This window comes from Ochotona princeps, chromosome 20 (assembly GCF_030435755.1).
Source record: "Ochotona princeps isolate mOchPri1 chromosome 20, mOchPri1.hap1, whole genome shotgun sequence".
NCBI lineage: Eukaryota > Metazoa > Chordata > Mammalia > Lagomorpha > Ochotonidae > Ochotona > Ochotona princeps.
The window spans coordinates 11,371,939-11,384,167 of record NC_080851.1 but is presented as its reverse complement, the minus strand read 5'-3'; the positions used below and the strand labels follow the sequence as shown (position 1 = coordinate 11,384,167).

At 41.5% G+C, this 12,229-nt stretch overlaps 1 protein-coding gene across 1 annotated transcript in view; it reads left to right on the top strand.

Moving 5' to 3' along the window:
• PON2 (paraoxonase 2) overlaps positions 1-12,229 on the top strand; it is an 87,297-nt gene that overhangs the window by 63,175 nt on the left and 11,893 nt on the right. The gene's annotated exons all lie outside the window — the stretch shown is intronic.

Genomic DNA, 12,229 nt, shown 5'->3' with positions numbered 1-12,229 from the left:
CATGCGCTGTATTTCCATACTGGCGCCAGTTTGTGACCCAGCTGCTCTACTTCCCATACTGGCTCAGCTCCAGCCTTTGCCACCACTTTCTCTCTGTGTCTCCTTCTCTCTGCATATCTGGCTTGCCAATAAAAAAATAAATAAATAAATCTTTAAAAAAGCGAAGGAGCAGCGAGCGCTAACATTTATCCATCAATTTTCAAGCCAAGTAAGTAATAGTGCAGCAAGAAGCCAGAATACTCCATTTTTGGTCTAGAACTCCAGCATTATGTCAACAGTCAGACGCGTGGGCTCTAGCCAGTCAGATCCCCAAATCAACCAGAGCCCCTTGGTAATTGCGACTAGGCAATTCTGAGTCTCAGTGCAGAGTGGAAAAAAGCTAATGTTCAACTACTTACAGTTCTTCTCTTTATCTAATGGTGCTGGGCACATTCTGCTACCCAGGAGAGCCAGCCCACAGACAAAACCAAGAGCTGGCATCATAAAATGCCCCAAATCCTTCTCAAACTTGCAGCACAGACACACACAAATCAGGACCTGAGAAATCTGACAGAGAAGTTACTCTATGGCAAGGTTGATGTGTTTCTTTGTAATAAGAACCTTATTTGTACTGATACCCGTCTCCAAGTACTACAGTTCCACTTGGATTTGAGCCATGAGATGGGGCCTCTAGATGCTATTTTCCATTGCTTTTAGCTTGCTTCCCTGGTGAATTTGGTCAACTCCAGTTAAGTAATCTTCAGTAGATTTGTCCCTAAGGAATTTGAAGGGAGTAACACAATTCTAAAGTCCTGATTTGAAGAGCAACCCAAACTTAGTTTGATGAGAATGAATAGCTGTATTTTCCTGGTCACAAATCAGGGCAGCTGTCAGTCAGTTGTTAATGGGAACCTGTCCCTGAGTCCTTCCATTCCCTGTTTGTGGCTTTTCCTGTGGAACTAGACAGACCTCTTCATACCCTAAATAATACTGTTCAGTAAGACAGAGGGTTTCCTGAAAAAATTTTAGCAGGAAAATTTTTAACTTCTTAGCTCATTAACTCTTTGTGGTACAGATGCTAAGACTTTGTAGCTTGCATTGCTTCCGAGGAAGAATGACCCTACAAAATGTTATTGCCAATGACCACATTCTAAGTTTCAAAGCCTAGGACACAGGGATAAATAAACAGAAACGTATATATACATATATGTGTGTGTGTGCACGTGCACGCATATATACATGTACAACATAGTAGAGTTTGGATGATATAATAGTGAATTTTTTGGGTCCCCAACCCTCATACTTAACTACATGAAATTACAGTTTACCAGACTATGGAACAGAGAGAGCTGCAGAGGGAAGACAAAAAGAATTCAATGCAAGGGCCTTATCCTCCCCTGGATCATCCCCGGCCAGCTTAGAAGAGGCTGTATTGTTTAGCCTCCAACACCAAGAAAGCTGGATTTTTGGTTTCATCATATCTGTTGTTTAAGGTAAGACTGAAAATCCTGGCCATTGCTAGAAAATAGGAATAGCAAATAAGCAGAGTGATAATCAAAGGGAAGAGATAGAATTACCATTGTTTGTAGACAGCATGGTAATATACTTAGAAATAAAACAATAGAAGCAGGAAGTATAACATCAAGATATTTACTAATGTTGACAGATCTAAACTAACTACATTAAAAATCATAATGATCTGGGCCCGGCGGCGTGGCCTAGCGGCTAAAGTCCTCGCCTTGAAAGCCCTGGGATCCCATATGGGCGCCGGTTCTAATCCCGGAAGCTCCACTTCCCGTGCAGCTCCCTGCTTGTGGCCTGGGAAAGCAGTTGAGGACGGCCCAAAGCTTTGGGACCCTGCACCCGCGTGGGAGACCCGGAAGAGGTTCCTGGTTCCCGGCATCGGATCGGCGCGCATTGGCCTGTTGCGGCTCACTTGGGGAGTGAATCATCGGACGGAAGATCTTCCTCTCTGTCTCTCCTCCTCTCTGTATATCCGGCTTTCCAATAATAATAAAAAAATCTTAAAAAAAAAATCATAATGATCAATTTCAAAGATACAAAGCTATATAGCATCCAATAAATTAGTGATCAAGTACACAGAATCCCTATGAAAAAGTCTAATAAAAGACATAAAAATGCTCCAAATATACTGATATATTCTCTAAATTCTTGGATTAGTTGAACTTGTAAGGATGTAAAGTTTCTCTCCTAACTGGTACAAAGTCCAGTAGAGTTTTCTTAATAAGATAAATTCATTTAAAATTTGCAAAGCTAAGCTTCTATTTCTAGTGATACGGCATACTACATAATTCATAAATAAACTAATTTATGAAAACATCAACATAAAAGGGATAAAATATATTTTAGGAATATTTTTGGAAAGCTGGAAATATCTCACAGGATAATACGGAATTACTGAGACATAAGTTAAGGTGAAGCACAAATTGTAGAGGGGAGTAGAATTGGAATCACCTGCCCTGAAGGTACCTTGTGAATGGTTGTAGTGGCTGACACCATGGCTCAACAGGTTAATCCTCCACCTTCAAGTGCTGGCATCCCAAATGGGCATCAGTTCATGTCCTGACTGCTCCATGTCTCATCCAACTTCCTATTTGGGGCCAAGGAAAGCAGCAGATGATGGCCCAGGTGCTTGGGACCCCGCACTCACGTGGGAGACAAGGAAGAGGCCCCTGGCTCCTGGCTTCAGATCAGCTAAGTTCTGGCCCTGGCGGACATTTGGAGAGTGAACCAATGGGTGGACAATCGTTCTCTGTCTCTCTTTCTCTTTGTAAACCTGCCTTTCAAGTAAAACAGAACAGCAGCAGCAAAAAAAAAAGTTCATAGAAATATATACTATCAAAAAACTTGAAGGGTAATGACACCTCAGATAGAGAGGTTTAAGGATATAAACATTGCTAAAAGTTAGTACAGCACTGTAGGGACAGGAACAAATTGGGGAACTCAGATTTTTGGATTTCGATCTCAGTCCAGTCACTGACTAATCCCAACTCCGACTTTCTCAAACTGGCTTCCTTTAAAGTTGAGATAACAAACATAGCCAACGGGTAGCTATTTGTTAAGACATTTCATGGGACATTGTGTCCTTTATTGGCATGCCTGGGCTCGAGTTCCAGTTCTACTCCTCACTCCTACTTCTAACACACATCCTCATAGGCAGCAGGTGGTAGCTTAAGTTCCTGGGTGCTTGCGACCTATGTGAAAGACCTCAATTGAATTCTTGCCTCCCGGTTTGTTGTAGGCATCCAACCCTAGGTGTTTTAGGCATTTAGGAAGCAATCCAGTGGTGCAAGATCTCCCTCAGTCTATTAAAGAGTGCAAGGCAAGAGGGTATCTTTTTTTTCAAAGGTTTATTTAATTTTTATTAGAAAGGAAGATTTGCAGAAAAGAGATAGAAGAAAGATCTTCCATGTTCTTGTTCTCTGCCCAAATGGGTACCAGAGCTGAGTGACCCTGAGCCAAGAGCTTCTTCTGGGTCTCCCATGCAGGTGCAGGGTCCCAAGGCCCAAAGCTTCCGCTGCTTCTCTAGGCCACTAACAGGCAGCTGCATAGGAAGAACAGCTGGGGCATGAACCAGCATACATATGGGATGCTGGCTCTTGCAGCTGGAAGGTTAGCTAGTTTGAACCACTGGCCCCAAGAGGGTATCTTTATGACCTAAGGATAGAGAAGGACTTCCAAGATAAGTTTAAAAGCATAAATCCCCGGGCCTGGAGGCGTGGCCTAGCGGCTAAAGTCCTCGCCTTGAATGCCCCGGGATCCCATATGGGTGCCGGTTCTAATCCCAGAAGCTCCACTTCCCATGCAGCTCCCTGCTTGTGGCCTGGGAAAGCAGTCGAGGACGGCCCAATGCATTGGGACCCTGCACCCGCGTGTGGGAGACCTGGAGGAGGTTCCTGGTTCCCGGCATGGGATTGGCGCAGCACCGGCCCGTTGCGGCTCACTTGGGGAGTGAATCATCGGACGGAAGATCTTCCTCTCTGTCTCTCCTCCTCTCTGTATATCTGACTTTGTAATAAAGTAAATAAATCTTTAAAAAAAGCATAAATCCTTAGACTTAAAACTGACTGGATTTTCAGTCTCCAAACTAAACATTTCCACTCAGTGAAAACTAATATGCAAAGATAATGTATGAGATACCAGAACGAGAAGTGTTTGTAATATTAAATGCACGTGGCAGTATAGAATAAATTAGGGACTCCTGAAAAACAGCAAAGTGAAGATATAAATTTTGGGAAATAATAGGTAAATGGCATGAAGAAACAATTTACAGACGAGGAAAGAAATGAAGCATGAGAAAAATGCTTAAAATTCTTACTAAAGAAGTGCCCATTAAAACACAACTTTTAAAATTTTACTTTATACCTATAAGACTGGCAAAATCTAAAGAGCTAAATATTGCCAAGTGTTGATGCGGAGGTAGGAATAAAGGTAAACACCCACGTGTAGGTATTTGTAGCCGTGACGGGTAATAGCCACAGCTCAGGGCAGGTGGCTAGTCTAGCAGGTTAAGACCACCAACCCTCACCAAGAAGCCCATTGTCACATTGAGATTCCTAGGGTTAGTCTTGTTCTGGCTCCTGACTCAATGTTCAAGCTTCCTGCCAATGCAAAGGCAACAGAAATGGCTTGAGCAACTGGGTGCTTGCAACCCACACAAAGACCTGGATTGAGTTCCTAGCTCCTGGGTTTGATCTCAGCCCAGTGCTTGCAGGTAACTAGGGTGTGAGCTAGCAGATGTGAGCTCTCTCTCACTGTCTCTCAGGCTGGGAGAATAACAAAATGTCTTGGGAACATGAAATCATATTTGAAGGATCTAGAGTCTCAGGAATCATGATACCTGTAACTTCACACCACTCCTGCAGCCCTGGTCCATGCCAGAAAAACAGAGGCTTGCAATACTTCCTCTTCCCCATTTGGTTATTCCTAAATTTCAGTTCTGCTCAAGCCCTTCTGACTTACACTTACACACACACACACACAAATTATGCCCTGTACACTGGTTCCCAGGAAGTTCTTTGAGTATATCTTCTAAGGTTCTATTTCTGCCTCACACACTAGTACAGTGAATGCAACTTCCTCATGGAATTTCAGGCACCAGTATTTTACAATGACTCATATGTGATTCTAATACATAGCCAGAGTTTAAAAACATTGTTTCTCAGATGGAAGGTTCTGTTTTAATGTTACTGCTATACATCACAGAAGTACAGTATACGCTGGTGCTATGCAGGGGCTGTTTATCACAACACTGTAGGATTATCTCCACAGCGAGAAATACAGCACTTTTTTCAGTTTATTTTTATCATGCAATTAGGTCTTTTATTAGAAACGTGATACTTTGAGGATATTAAAGACCATAATTAGCACAACCAAAGGAAAGTCAACCAGTTGAAGCAAACTAAGTAAGAGGAATGCTCTTATGTGGGAGCAGAGAACTTAATGGAAACTTTTAACACACTCAATCTTCTACTGCTTAACACAGCAGAAAAAAGCCCAGGCTGTTACAGATTACACTGGGAAATGCAGAAATGAATGTTTATCACAACATTGTATTCATTGAATCTGGCTTTTGTCCATCAGAAGCAACCTGTGGTTTCCTGAAGTGAACTGGTGAATCATGTAAACCACAGAACGCCACTGATTCCATCAAGAAGTAAAACCCAAACGCAGGGCACGGCGCACTCTGAGGACTTGGCAGTTTCCACAACAGGAGGAAACACTGACTTCTGCAGTGGAACTGAAAACTGTGGGTGGAATGCAAACTGAAGATCTTTAGAAAACAGTGAATGAATTCTAGTTCATATGCTAAAAGTCACAAAAACACACAAATGTATACACAGCTTTGGAAATAACAGTTGCATATATTTTACCAAACTCAAAGGTATTGGAACTTCTCCCATTTTTGCTTGGTACCTTCACTTCTGTGCAGGATTTTTCCCAGCCCTAGGCACTGCTGAGTCCAATGTGTCTAAATTGCCCAGGACAGAAACCAAATATTCAGTTTATAGAACTCTGGGCAGGTTGCATAACCAGTTGGTTCTCTTCTTGCTGGGCTACTCTCAGAAGGCTGAATATACATCTCTGCTGTAGCACTTTGGAGTGACCATTTAATCTCACAAACAAAATGATAACAATAACTCAAATCACTCCCAGGTAAAATCTTAGGAGCCTCTTTTGGCTGTCTCTCTTAAGCCTGCAACGGTAATGCTACAGACAGAGCTGGATCTGCCAGGTTGGATTCCTGGATTGCTGACGATAGGAAGCCAAGACACAGCCGACACACAACGCACAGGGAACGTGAGTAGGAAATGATCTACTGTGGCCAAGTCTCTGTGGCAGCATGCTGCTGTAATTCATCTTTCCCATTCTTAGTATATGATACTTTGTGGCATCAATATATCATAATTTCTCCATTGTACTACTGGCGGGCACTCTTGGTATCACCAGGTTTTTGCATATTAAGGATAAACTGCAATGAGTTTTCTTCACAATGTATTTTAGTATGCAAAAGCAAGCATTTCTCTTGCATTAATACACAGAATAGGAAAGAATGCGTTGTAGAGGAATGATTTGTGCAGTTTTGGCAGATGCTACAGAGGCTACAAGGTGGCACCAGCACACCAATAGTGCTGCAGTGCCAGCCTCGTCACTTGCTTGCCAACACTTAACAGTGTGTTTCCACCTTCAAAAAATTTACTAACAAAAAAAAATTCCTTTAACTACTTTGACGGCATCACTCCAATGATTAATGGAGTTGAGGAACTTGAATATTGAATGGCTATTTGGGGTCTTGTGTAAGAAGTATTTAATATTTTGTCCACGTAAAACTTGGGTTGGCATTATTTTTCTTCTTGATTTGCAGGCATAAATCCTTTGCAGGTACACGTGTGCAAAATAAATTCTCACTTGTAGTGAATCTTTTTCCTCTTCATGCATCTTGACGAACAGAAAAAATTTAATTTTCATTATAAATTCCTCATCAATATTTTCTGTACAGATGTTTCTTCATGTATCTTTTAATAAAATCAGTTATTACAAAGTTCTAAGATATAAATCTGTTATAAAATATTCAATATTTATTTTAGTTCCCCCATTTAGATTTATCAAAAACCTGGAATATGTATTTGGAATGTCCTGCGAGTGGGGATTAAGATTAACTTGTGGTCATATCTATTTTAATTGTTCTAGCATCACTTATTGAGAACAACTCTTTCCTTCAGTGCAAGGAACCAGCACTTTATAATTACAGTGACCACACACGTGCCGTTGCTATCTGAACTTTGTGTTCTGTGACTTTGGATTATCAGTTAACCATTGCACCAATATCACATTATTTTAGTTGTAAAGTGCAATAAATCTTAACTTTGAGTAGTAAATGCTCCAAATTTATTATTCCTCAATATTTTTATTTGTTCTGTGTCCTCTGTATTTCCACCTAATTCAAAATATATATATTTATTTACTTGGAGAAAGAAACTGACAGAGTTTCCATCTGCTGGTTCATTTCCCAACTTTCTGAAACAGCTCAAATTTGGCTAGGTCAAAAGTTGAGGGCTACGAATGCAACCCATGTCAACTGTGTTTGAGGTAGGGACCCACCTGCTTGAATGACCAGCCCTTGAAGTGTCTATGTGCACAGAACGTGAGGATTGGAAGAGGAGCCAGCAGACAAATCCTGATACCAGATGCAGGCATATAAGGTAGTGTCTTAACTTCCTTGCAAATAGTAAATGCAGTTGTAATGTTTATATGATTTGTATTAATATTGTCCTCATTCCTCAAATTTAGAATTGGTCCTCTGCCTGTCCTTCATCAGTCTTACTAGTGACTTACATATTTTAATTGTCTTTTCCAACAAATTTTGAATATTTTAGACTTTTTTTTATCCTGTTCACATAAAATCTCCGATTTAATTATTCTACAGTGTACAATGTGATGGCATTTAGGACATTCACAATGTTGAGTGACCATTGCCTTTACTTTGTTCCAAAATATTTTCAAAAGAAACTCGGGCTCATTAAGAAGCCACTTCTCATTTTCCTGTCCCTCCAGCCTGCAGCAACTACTGATTTACTTTCTGCTCCGTAGAGTTTATATTCTCCATGGAGTTTATGAATATTCTGGATATTTCATATCGAGAGAATCCTACAGTAGGTGACTTTTTAATCTGGTTTCTTGCACTAACATAATGATTCCAAGGAACACTGTATTGCAGAAGGTATTAGGACTTTGTTGTTTTTTATGGCTGATATCAGTTCACGCAATGGACTTTCTGTCTTTAACTTTGTTTTGCATTCCTTTGCCAATTTTTCCTTTTATTGTTTCCATTATTCTAATGTGTTTGGGTTGTTCAGCTTTTTGCCATGCACACTTAGGTCTTGTTCTGTTAGCTGCTCCCATCTGTAGTCTGAGTTTCTGTTTTTAGGTGCACATAAATCTAGGGTTGTCAAATCTAGACATAACTTTGTATTCCTATACTTCCTGATTGGATGACTTTGTTTGAATTGGGGATGGCAAGGGTCTTATTTACTTTATTGCTTTATTTACTTTATTAGGATATTGTGAGATGGCAAATGTATTTTGCAAAGTGACTTCTGGACTTGGGCAGAACATTGGACTTTGCACTGTGGCTTCTTTATAACTTCATGGTGTTTTCACAGATACCGATCATCATTTTTCTATCTATCCATCCACAGTTAACCCACAGAAATCATCTTCATTTCAGACATGTTATTTCTGCTCCTATGAAACTTCTAGAAGTTGTCATCAACTTAGCATTAAAAGTCTAGGGTGCTATTTTTCTATTTTTACCAGCTGCTTCATGCAGAATGGTGTTATTGGCATTATTAGGACATTGGAATTTCGCACTTTCAGGCACATGAGAGCTTGGCAAACACTGCCAGCAAGGCTCAGCGTCGCCTGTAGGTAAGCAGTGCCAGAAGTTGCCACCGAATCAAACTCTTTGCACTTGCACAGTGTGAAAGCTGGTCTAATTGGTCTTGAGAGTTTCCCAATTCATTATGAGGTTTTAACGAATACCCAGTGAATTAGTTTTTTTCTGTGGGCAAATTAAAGAATGAGTAGATGTGTTCTTTTCCAACTATATTACTCAGTGATATTTGAACATGTGCAAATATTTAACACATGAGGACTGAGGAAGGACAGGAAACAAGAGATTAGAAAATCCAGGTGAACTTAGAGGTTTTTTTATAGAAGTTTGGTTTTTTAAGATTGGGTTATAAATTTCTGGTGTTATAAGGAAACTCTACATTTCAAATACCTCCACATCATTCTGTAAAGTAAAATTCTTAATGTTCCATGGACTTTGCGCATTCTTATTTGCACATTTGAATACATCTGGAACAGGAAACTATGGTATAATTTCTTAGAATTGCAATATAGATGCATAATTTTCCTTTCTTGGTGGTAGATAAAATATGACAATAATTGTACACTTAATATTAATGACTTCTTTTTTTTTAAGATTTTATTATTATTATTGGAAAGCCAGATATACAGAGAGGAGAAGAGACAGAGAGGAGGATCTTCCGTCCGATGATTCACTCCCCAAGTGAGCCGCAACGGGCCGGTACGCGCCAATCCCATGCCGGGAACCAGGAACCTCTTCCGGGTCTCCCACGCGGGTGCAGGGTCCCAAAGCCTTGGGCCGTCCTCGACTGCTTTCCCAGGCCACAAGCAGGGAGCTGGATGGGAAGTGGAGCTTCTGGGATTAGAACCGGTGCCCATATGGGATCCCGGGGCGTTCAAGGCGAGGACTTTAGCTGCTAGGCCACGCCGCCGGGCCCAACATTAATGACTTCTTAACACAAATAAAATATGGCATATTAAACCATTGCAGAGATTCCTGTAATGATTTTTGAGCATTCATTCACTCAGTTCATCAATAATGCTACTGAGAGGACAGTGTTAGGGTATAGTGTGCCAATTTGCTGCCTGTGCCACTGGCTTCCTATATGGGTGTCCGTTCATGTCCCACCTGCTTCACTACTGTACCAGCTCCCTACTCTCGGAAGGCAGTGAAAATTTGTCCAAGTAGATGAGCCATTTCTACCCATGTGGAAGGTGGAGCAGTAAAGTGTCAAACGCTTGGGAGTGAAGAGAGGGGCAGGAAAGCTAATGTTGCAATACTACGCTGAGTATATGATAAGAAATTAGGTCAGACGGCAAGAACATATCAGGCCTTGTGGGGCTTTTAAGCCATGAGATGGCAAAAGGAGAAAACCCAAAAAGGATTTTAAGCATAAAAAGCATGTGCTCTTGTTGATATTTTAAGCAGGTTTTAAAAATCTGCTTAAAATTGAAAATAATCTGAGGCTGCAGTGAAAAGAATGGATTTAGACGAGCGAGGAGCAAAGAAACACGGTGATGGCAGTAAACACAGAGCAGTGGGCCGATGATGTGCTTGCAAGTGGGGTAGATCTAAGGATATGTCCCAGTTCTTTGATATGCTTCTTATCGGGAATGAGAGCTCACTTCCTCTCCCCTTGAATGTGGGTTGGAACCCAGCAAGCAGAATAATGCCCGAAGTTAGGGCACGCCACTTTCGGGGTTAGGTGATTCTAGGAATCTAGCTGTATCATCCTGTCAGACTGCTCACCTGGAGGAAGTCAGCCCCCTGTTCTGCCACAGCCAGCGGAGAGGCCTGTGTGGCAAGAAGCTTGCTAAGAACCTCTGATGACCTTACAGGCCAGTCTCATCTGTCCGTCTACCCCAGTGGAGCCCTCAGATAAAGACTGCCACTCTAGTTCACAGCTCAGCTACCATCCTGTATTAGTCTTCTGTTCCTAAAATGACGTATCTGGAGCTATACAGCTTTACCAAGAAAGGAGGCGTGTTTGGCCCACAGTTCTGGAGATTCAAAGGCATGACATCAACAGCAGCTTAACTCTGTCGGGAACGTCATAACAGATGATATCACAGTGACAGAAGCACCTGAGAGTGGGACAGATCGCAAGACAGAAAACCAGAGAGCAATTCAGATGCCACTCGCTCTTCCAAGAACCACTTCAGGTTCCCAAGTGAGCTATCTTTCTTCTTCCAGAGCATGCACCAGTAACATAAACACCTACTACTACACCTGGTCTCACAACATTGCCACACCAGAGATCAAGGTTCCAACGCACAACCCTCTTGAGAGACAAACCATATGCACACCATGACACAACTGAGACACACCCAGCAGGGCCATGACTGGATTCCTGACCCATGCAACCTGTGAAATAACGAATGGCTGTTTTGGCATACTTATTAGGCGGTAATAGACAAGTAATACGGAATGGAACCAGTGGGATGTTTTGTGTGAAGGGAATGTGAGAGAAAAGGGTGGGTTAGAGATGATGTCTAGATTAGGGACTTGAGCAAGTGGATGGAGGTGATGGCATTTACTGCGAGAAACAAGGGAGATGTCAAGTTGGGATGAGAGGATCAAGGGCTTCTGGTTTGCACACAGTTTAAAGAGAATATTAGATATTGCGGCAGGAATGTCTGGCAGCCGCTGAACCCTGCCCCAATTGTCTATGAGCAGAAAAAAATGATTGGTTTACAACTAACCAAAGGGACCAGCTGTAACTTTCCACTCTCTCCTTTACCTATTCTAATATGACCAAGTTCTGTTTGTTCAGTTGTTAAATATAATTAACATTATATTTAGTGAAACATTAAGCCTGTGATCTTAAATCGAAAGCATGTTATCACAATAATTTAAAAAAAAACAAAGGAAGGCGGAGGGAGGAAGAGAAGGATCGTTATGTTCTTAGAATTTTATCTGTGAAGTGCATAAAATCTGATCTCTTATGTTAATAAAAACTGTCAAAAACATATCTTCCCTTGCATCCATGTTATTGAAACCAGCAGTTACTCCTTTGCCTCAATTATCTTTCATCATAAACACGTGGGGTCCGGATCGTCCCTCCCTTCTCTTGGATTCTGCGATCCAACTTTCACAGAGAGCAATTTAGGCATAGGTTTGATTTTTTTTTTTTTTGGTAGGTTTACATTTAAGGTCACTTTACCTAGAGGGTGACCTGGGTGTCTTTGTCACATTCCTTCCCTTGGTAGCTGGGCTCATTTCAGAGTCCAAGAAGGCTTTACTCACATGTCTGCTCCTTGCTGGAGCTGGCTGGAAGCCAGGCCCTAGCGGAACCCTCTCCTTGATGCTTTACACGTGGACTGAACACACTCCAGCTCAAGGGTCAGGAGCAAGTCT